The sequence below is a fragment of the Biomphalaria glabrata genome, chromosome 1, assembly GCF_947242115.1.
Source record: "Biomphalaria glabrata chromosome 1, xgBioGlab47.1, whole genome shotgun sequence".
NCBI classification, from domain to species: Eukaryota; Metazoa; Mollusca; class Gastropoda; family Planorbidae; genus Biomphalaria; species Biomphalaria glabrata.
The window spans coordinates 21,248,023-21,257,977 of NC_074711.1; positions in this window are offsets into that span (position 1 = coordinate 21,248,023).

Genomic DNA, 9,955 nt, shown 5'->3' on the forward strand with positions numbered 1-9,955 from the left:
GACGGGAACTACTAGACGTTCACTTGTATGCTAATGGTGGAAGCCATATTTTCCGAGTGCATCTCTTTTCAGTAGTGTGTATGTCTGAATGTACGAAGACAACAGGCTATGAATGAAGCTGATTTAGTGCCGAATTATCATTCCAGAACGCTCCCAAGGACCGTACAACCATCCATCCTGGGAGGGTACCCTGGAGAAACTGTTCAAAAATATCATGACCCGTAATTCATTTGACTACAGAAAGTGTAACGTTATACCGTTATTACTTCCCCTTACCCCCCCCCCCCCTCCGTCCTGGGGTCACTGGAGACAAATTTTCCCTCCTTCCCCTAAATTGTGCTGCGGGTTGTGTTCTCGCCAGCGCCCGTCCCTGGGGTCCGAGAGGCCGGGAATTACCCGCGACTAATGTTTGCGTTTCGATTCGGACAGAACCTCCAGGCTTTCATTCCCGCCGTGAGCGTGCAAGTCAAATCAACCCTGGTAGGAGCGGGGGGGGCGAGAAACTCCACGTCCCCTAAGGTGTCCCCGAGCTGGGCCCAAAATGTCAGCTTTTCAAATGACTTGTACACAGATGATAAATAGAAGCCGAAGACGGAATAATGTCTGTCTACAAAGATTACCCTCCACCCATCCCCCTCACCAGCTCATCTAAACTTATCAGGAGATCACGCGACAATGAGCCAGGGTGCTAATATAAACATTGAAAAGCGCCCCTCTTTCCTTTTCACCCCGTTATGAAATTAAAAAAGAAATGGAGTGTTTTGGCTCGGGAAAGGCACCCCCCCCTTTCCTTCCTTACCCCTCCACACACACACACACAGCCACACACACAGCCACACAACATTCCGTCATAACTGTTTGGCCAGAGGAACATATAAAACTACAGGACGGGATGGATCAAGCATTATCTCTTGAGTGGTGCAATGTTGAGGACAAGTTGTGGATAAATAAAGTGGATAGAGATTTATTTGGGGCTTTTCTGATTCAGAGATATATGGGCTTTTGGAGATGACCAAGTGTTAATACATGGAAATTTATGCGTTCAACACAAGCGAACATCAATGGCATAATGAAATTGTTGGACTGATCAGCATTCGTCTATATGGATTGAATTAATCAATGCCATATTACTAGAGTGTCTAGAGACATTATTTATATATATATATATATATATATATATATATATATATATATATAGATAGATAGATAGATAGATAGATAGATAGATAGATAGATAGATAGATAGATAGATAGATGCGGCATAAATACATGAACGGTAGATGTAATTTTATTGTGTAAAATATAGGCCTTAATATATCGTAATATTATGTTCGCTTTTCTTGTATTTCAACTTGTTAAACTTGTTCGGTACAGTTTTCTTGTATTATAGAAAACAATTTTAAATAATTACACAGTACACAGTGTAAAAAGAAAATGTGTATTTAATGTGTGAAAGTATTACAGTAGTTAGTTAGTATGTCCCTGACAGTAGCCATAGGAGTTAAAAGTGACACAAACTGTTTTAATTTATTTGTAGTGGAGCTCATAAAACAGGCCAACTTCGTTTAGAATCAAATATTTTTAACACACGTTTGAACTTTTTACATTGAATAGGGATCAATAGTAGATCAATGATTTTTTTTTCTCTTATGATAAACACGAATCTTCACTATTAACGAAATGACGCTCTCATGATCTGAAGTTGCTGACTCCATCCCCGAGCTTGTCACAGTTGAGCTCAATGACCTAAGAAGGTCATATTATAATAAGCAATCCTGGCAACCAGAATAAAATTGTAACAATTATTACACAAAACAAAAATATAAAATAAAATATATTTTTTAAACTCATAGCTAATTATATCATTTTAAGCCTACCAACGTAAAATAAGATGCTATAAATAAGAAAATGAACTTATGTAGTGACGATGACTGTCTCATTTTAAATAGTAGACACGCCTACAGCATAATAAATAATAGTTAGAGCTGCTCAACTTTCACTCATTTATTGTTAGAAACACAAGAGTTGATGACGACATTTTATAGTTTTTTGTTGTCTTTTGTTTTTACTTCTTTTTCCTTCACCTGAAAGTAACGGATTTTAAAGGAAGATGTTTTTCAGTCATAGATCTATGACGACACCCTAACAACTGTTAAGTGATCGGTATGATCGGATGGTATGGTCACTTCAGCTTATGAGGACTTGCAGGTCAAAAGAAGGATACGATCGAGAGAAGAACACCAGACACCAAGAGTCAAATCATAAAGATCAACAGAACAGTTATTTCCCAACCCTTGACCAACCAGAGGACATAGCAACCAAACTTGCGATGTTTCAACACGATTCAATACAATTCTGTGTCGACTTTTCCACCTGGGAGAGAATCACGTAGAGAAATAAAAAGGGACGGCGTTAGGGATGACTTCCTGCCCCCCCCCCCCAGTGCCCACGACTTTAAAAAAAAAAGCTGAAATTATTTTTCGGACATCTACACCAATGAAAAATCTTTAGGGAAGCGCTGACATCTTTTAGTTTGAAATACTAAGTCTTTCTTTTTATAAGGAGATGGTTTTGAACTAGAACTGTATAGCGAGAGGAAGATCAACGGTACACCAACAGCACTTGCAAGCAGTAAGATTTGAACCCACTTTATTCAGAATTGCTGCGCGACACTACAATTATCTTATATTAAAAGCTTTCACACTAAACCAGATTAAACTAACTTGCAAAAAGAGAAACAAAAAAAAAATCCAACTAGATATTTGGGAGGTATGCGGAGAGGTTTCGTTTCTCTGAAGCACATTTTTTGGTGGCTAAAATTAATTTCAAGACATCGAATTTCGATGAGCCTCTAGGAGAAATTATTCTTGTGCAGATGTTTTAAAAAATTATTACGCATAAATTAAGCTCTAAACAATAATTTTAAAGAAATGTCACAACTACAGACCTATATATATTATACCTAGATTGAACATGGAGCTCTCCAGCACTATACAAAATAGTCGTGTAAGGGGTAAAGTGTTGTTGTTTTTTTCAGCCTTAACCTATGTAACATATGTTTAGATCTAGTAGGCCTACTAGTAGTTCGAGTAATTTAACATCGAAATTAAAAGCGCTTCCGTCTCATAATTATCATTTTGCAATTTTTAGATTCAAAATCTACATCTAGAAAGATCTATGCAATCAATTTATTAGATGTATAATCTAGAATTAAAAGATGATTAAAATCAACAGAAAATGGCTTTATATCATACTTACTTACTTACTTAATCCTGTGCACTCCCAGGGGAGCATAGGGCCGCAACCACACCTCTCCACCGAATTCGGTTCTGAGCAGCTTTCTTCATCTGCTCCCATGTCATTCCAGTACCATCAGCTTCACTGCTGACTGACCTCTTCCAGGTTTGCTTGGGTCTGCTCACTTTCCTCTTTCCTTGTGGGTTCCAGTCAAGTGCCTGCCTTGCAACATTGGTAGCTGGTTTTCGCAGGGTGTGTCCTATCCAGCTCTATTTTCGTTTTGTGATGTCTTGGGCTATGGGCTTCTGTCTAGTTCTCTCCCACAACTCGATAGTAGTTATCTTTTCTGGCTACCTAATTCCTAATATCCGGGGTAGGCATCTGTTAACAAAGGTCTGGAGCTTTCTCATATTTCTTTTAGTGACTCTCTAAGTTTCTTTATATCATAGATTTGCGTAAATATATCGTGCTGTGATCAATATTAATAATCGCCCATTCTATTTAAAAACCGCAAAATATAATTGCATTTTTTCTCATTACTTTTTTAAGACAGAAAAGATTTTCCTAGATTCCGGGCGACTTCCCAAACAGTTTGAAAAAGAGTTACGACCATAACAATCTCTCTCTGTACATATGCATTAAACCACTGAAAGCCTTTGAACTGCTTTTACAATCGATTTTAAACGCTCTTCCATCCTAAGGTTGATGGACTACGAAATATTAAATCAATGTCTTCTGACAGTTGTGACACTTCGTCCGTCACACGACACAGCTTGGGGTTCCGGAGAAAATGGCACATGTGCACCTGTACCCCCCTTCCAAAGAGTAACGTCCCTTGTCATCTTCCGCTCCCCTCACCCTTCCCTTGCAGTCATTAGTTACGGCGTGAGCAGAACAATTTGAAGCACTCACTAACGCTATTAGGGACCCTCCAATTCTGACCTTTGAACTTTAATTGTAACAGATGCGCCTTTTTTAACTGACGACCAACTGCGATCAACTCCAACTGTCTCTGCGCATGCATTGCCTCCCTTTGGAAACTTCCGGAGTAGAACAGAAGAATCGAGTACAGCGACGACGGAGGGAGAAAAAAAAAGGGGGGGTGGGTGGGTGGGGGAGAAACGCCTTCTAGCGCCCTACCCTTCCTTTCTTTCCAGTGCCCAGAAGTAGTTGGAGGGGGGGGGTGAGAGAAATGTTGAAGACGTGCACGAAGAGTCCATCAAGAAAATAGCCTGTGGTCAGACTTGTTCACAGGTCCAGTTACCACGGAAATAGTTCAGAAAAAGATGAAGGGTCTCATATTTGAGTACTGCAGGCGCGTGTTTGTTTAGAGCTGTGAAGCAGCACCCGATAACCTGCTAAAGTGATACAATTAAATACATATCTTTTTGAAAGTATTGTCATTTTAAATCACTTCTGAACACTATAGTCACAGGATTTAAATCTTCGATCTTCTCTCAATTATACATGCCTACAAATTAAAACTTATCAATCTCATTTTATCTTTGTTTCAAGTGTTAGTTTATATTCTGTGGCATTTTACGTCTCGAGAGACAATGTCTTTTCTTTGCAACTTCTTGTGTGGCTAAAAAGGCCAATCCTTGATACACCGCTGCGGTCACAGGTTGGGCATCTGTAATCATCAGGCGCCGTTGCATTTTTAACCTTCTTTCTTCCAAGGTAGTGTATGACATCTGTAATCCGGGATCCTTCCTTTATTTTATATTAGTTTTCTCGCCATATAATTTGAATTCAATGTTAAACCAAAATTAGACACTATTTCTCGAATAGTTAAAAAAAAGTGTCTCGTATGGTATTTATGCAATCAGAACGACTATTTGTTGTATGGAGTCATTCGCTGACTCAGGTAACTTTACTATGACTCAAGTGTAACGTCCGGGAACTGAGGCAGGAACAAGTGCCAAAAGCCTCAGAGAGTCTGGTATGTACTTACATCAGTCTGTCTGCTGCTGTCCTAACCTTGTCAGCAGGACGCATGCTTGTCTAATGTAAGGCGAAGTGGCTGGTGCATTGGATGCAGCGAAGAACTCTGAGCGGAGTCCGCATGTTTTTCCATGTTGATCGCGCTAACTGCTCGCTGCTTGTGGAAATTGACAGATCTTACTTTTTCGTATCATAAGGAATTTCGCACAAGAAGGCATATATAAATTGCTCCATTTTTGTGTCTTTACCTTGGTGTGTAGCTTATGGAAAGCTGCTGAAATAAACAGAAATCACTAACTGAGGCTTTACTTCAGAGATAGTATAAGCCAGTGATGTCCACCCTTATTCGACCTGCGGGCCAATTTAATTTCCATATCAACGAAAAGATACAAACACGAAATCAAATTGACCTGATTATTTTTTCTACTTAAAATTTGAGCAACATCGTAGCAACCGGCTCATTTTCTTGTCTCTATTTGGGTAAACCTTTCCATCGATCCTTTAACAATCTTTTATTTGCTAATAAATTAATATGTTGGGTTATTATCATGATGTTCCACATAAAAAAAAAGTAAAAATCCGTCCAATTTTTGCTAGTAGATTTTACATTCAGAGTCCTATTTCACAAACAAATGTTCAACATAGGTACATTTTTCAACGTTTTAATTTTTTTTTTTTGGAAAAAAAAAAGGGGGGGGGGAAGGGCGATTTTCTAGATTTTGTGGCGACGTTTCGGCAGGCCACGTCGCGGGCCGGATCTGGACCTCGCGCCGTATTTTGATCATCACTGGTTTAAGCTATTGGCCGTGCTCGACTCTCACAAGGCCAAAAGTAGAATGCACCAAATGACAAGAAGAACTGACACCACTCCGCCTGAAAACTTATAGTTTTAAAATGTTACGCCGGGACTCTAACGGGACCCTCTCTTTCCAATGTTTCACTAGGTTCGACTATTCCAATGTTAGGACCAGCGAAACATGAACATTAGGTTTCTTATTTTATAGTTGTGTAAGTATTTGTATTTCTTTCTTTTGAGTTCTTTGAAACAAGCAATTAATTAATTTCATTTTCCTCCAGTCTATTATATAAATTGTTTACATAAAAATCCATAAAGTAACTAAAGACGTAGACTTACCAAGTCAGTAACAATACCACAATACTAACGGACATATTAAGTACACACTGCAGACTATAATCTAGAAAGTGGATTGGATGAGAATGACTGCAAAGAAATATCCCCAGCCGAGCTTAGGGTTTCATCTAATTATGTTTGGCGACTTCTCTGTAATTTAAAGTCAGTCGCCGCCGTCTTCTTGTATCCTCTAAAAAGTCTTTAAGGTCATCAATATTGCAGTACCGGAGAACTCAAGCTTTGCCGTAACATGAGTGCTCCGATAAAGTCACCTTGTGCTGGGGAGCGTTGAGATATTTCTTCACATCACAAACTGAGGGGAAAACAACCTGAGAATGGACGACATCCAACTATCTTGAGTTTTTAAAACCTGATAATAACAGAGCCGTTTGACTATCTTAAGAGTAGAAGGGTTTAACTCCCGGAGAAATAATGTTCTCTGCAGAGGATACTTGATTTTTAATTGAAAATTATTTATTCATGACTGGTGTTCAGCAAGTGAAGACCAGGTTGTTAGCGTAAAGTGGATGGCAAAGCATTCACTGGAATTTCCTGTCTGCGTTTAGTGTTGGACTACAGAGTGAAAACAAACAAACAAACAAAACACAATAAACTAATAATCAAAGAACTGTAACTCTAATGTGTATTCTAAGGATTTGTAGCTAGTGAACGTATTTCAAGGGCAAGCAACTCTACGTTTCTTTTGAAAAATAATAACTCCATAGACATATATTATATCTAGACTGGAAAATTGAAATAAATTCTTATCCGCGATTGATCGATTCACGGACCTATATGTATTGTTACGAATCTCACTATCCAGGCTCTCTGCAAACTGCACCATATACCACCAACTTAAAGAACTTGAAAACTCAGGTCTCCAAAATAACGTAACACTTTAATAGTTGAATAAATATGAGCCAATACTGTACAATAGGCAAAACGCACACTGTACAAATATCTCTCTGATAAAACCGTACCGCCGTATCAACTCTTGCACTGGCCTCTACGTCTCGTTGCGTGCTTGCACTGGGTTCAACAGTTCAGGACTGACTTCACACACTAGGCTCGTTGTGTCGGACTCGATCACAGACCAAGATCAAGACGCCAGTCGTCTCAACTGTACTTGACAGTACTCCGCACTGAACCGTCGTAATGCTCCGTACAGAACCACACCGCTGAACTGAGCTGTAGTCAACCGGACTGTAGTGAACCGGGCTCTGAACCCTGTCGTGAACCCTCTGACGTGAACCGTCTTGACTGCGACATCTCCGCTCTTTATATAGGGTCCCTGCTGGCCTTCTAGAACCGGACAGAATGTCGCTGGACGTTTCTAGCTTCGTCACATGACTACATCCCTCGTAACGCTCCTGAGCTCTGTTCACGACGGCAATCCTTCCCGAACCGTCATGTTGACACTCGTCTCGACTGACCGTCGTAGCTCGTCACGGTTGACCGCTCGTCTAGCGCTGGCCTGGGGCGATTTGCGTCGGTTGACTACACACGTACCACTACCCCCATCTGTGCCACCACCAGGTTTATAACAATATATAGATTTTTATGTACGTAAACTCTTTTTTCAAGCTCTAATGGGAGTCGCCCCGATCAATCTTTTCTGTCTTAGAAAAGTAATGATCTTTAGTTTTCAAAGATTAGAAATAATGCAAAATCATTTCTCGGATATTCATGCAAATATATGAAACAAAGCCATTTCCAGTTTGTTTCCATTGAGATAATGTTTCAAAAATCCTAGATCGAAATAATTCATGTTGATTTAAATAATCTTATGTACATTTAAATAGATTGATTACCTAGATCTTTTTAGATTATGTATCTAAAAATTGCAAAATAATAATTATGAGACGAGAGTACTCTTACTGTTGATGTTCAAGTACTAGATCTAGATTTATAAATTAAATTATATGTTACATAGGTTAGGGTTGAAAAAAACATACCGTAACTTCTTTTAACTACTTTACAAAACAACGCCTTGATCCAACTTTCTAAAAAATTTTCACAACATTTTTGTAGTGTTAAAATATCTCCATGTCCAGTCAAGAGTAGTATACATAAGTCTACGGATAACTCCCTGCGTTTCATGAGCTTTGACTTACAAAACAATTAGGCATATGGAAAATATGTGAATTATAATTACCTTTAAGGGTATTGTTATGGAAGTTCAAATAAGTTTTGAGTACTGTTTGAGCATTGGGCAAAAAAAGCAAGCTCGAAAAAAAATTGTGTGTTTTTCATTTTATTCAACATTTAAATAGTGGCCCTATATCTGTAGATTCCTAACCCGCAATTATATCACTCAGGCGCAATGGAATTTACAATTACAACTAAGGAGTATGCTAGTTATAATTCATAATTTACTCTAAATGTTATTTATATCAATACAACTCTGTTGAATGAAGATAAACATTATCTCAAATTGTATAGATGCCAGTCAAGCTAGAACTTTTTAAAGGTTAATATTGACTTTCATTGTGTTACAATGTATCGACTCAAAGAAATAGTGTACATGTGAATAAAGAGACGAGAAGAAGAAATATGGCTTTGAGAACATTCTGTCCAACAGGCTGAAGGTACATCACAAGGTACTTCGTGTCAACGTCTTTCACGAGTCTTCTTTTAATTCTTCAAATCCATAACAGAGGAATCATTAATCTGTGTGTTTCTCTTTATCCATCCCTCCATATCGTTTTCTCCGTCTCTTTCTCACACTCTCTCCCTCACATTCTCTACCTCACAGTCTCTCTAGCTCCTTTTCTCTCACTCCCTCTCTCCTCCTCTCTCCCTCCCAGTCTCTTTTTCTCTCCTCCCCACTCTTTCCTTCCCCTCTCTTCATCTCTCTCCCCTTTACTCCCTTTCTCTCCCTTCCTCTTTCTTTCTCTCCATTTCTCTCCCTGTCTCTCCATTTCTCTCCATTTCTCTCCCTGTCTCTCCATTTCTCTCTCTTTCCATTTCTTTCCCTGTTTCCCCATTTCTCTCCCTGTTTCCCCATTTTTCTCCCTGTCTCTCCCTGTCTCTCCATTTCTCTCCCTGTCTCTCCATTTCCATTTCTCTCCCTGTTTCTCCATTTCTCTCCCTGTCTCTCCATTTCTCTCCCTTTCTCTCCATTTCTCTCCCTTTCCATTATTTCTCATTTTCTTCCTCTATTCACTCTCTCTCTCTCTTTCTTTCTCATACAGACACAAAAATCCCCCACACACACACACCAAAAAAAAAACACTTGATAACAAAGTTTCTAATAAAGTTTTAACTAGTCACGTTTTAATCCTTTAAGTTGATGCTTTAAGATTGATTCTGAAGTCAAGGCTCGTGACATTCTGAGACCAACAATAAAGGACCAGAAAGACTTAATCGACACAGTAATCTCCCTTTCAACTCACGTGTATAGCCAATAGATCTCATCTTTTCAAAATGATCCCAACTGTGTTCTGTATAATCCTGTTTTTGTCCGGCAGGTATTAGAGCTGGTTTGAGCTGTCCAGGTGGAAGCACCCTATTGAAAGATGTTACGCTGGGCTTAGGGAAATCTCTGCAATTCTTTCGCTTGGAATTTCCGCGCGGGTGGAAACAGACACGTGACAGAATAGCGCCATCTTTTGTAGTTAAAGTGGGAAGAGAGAAATTAAT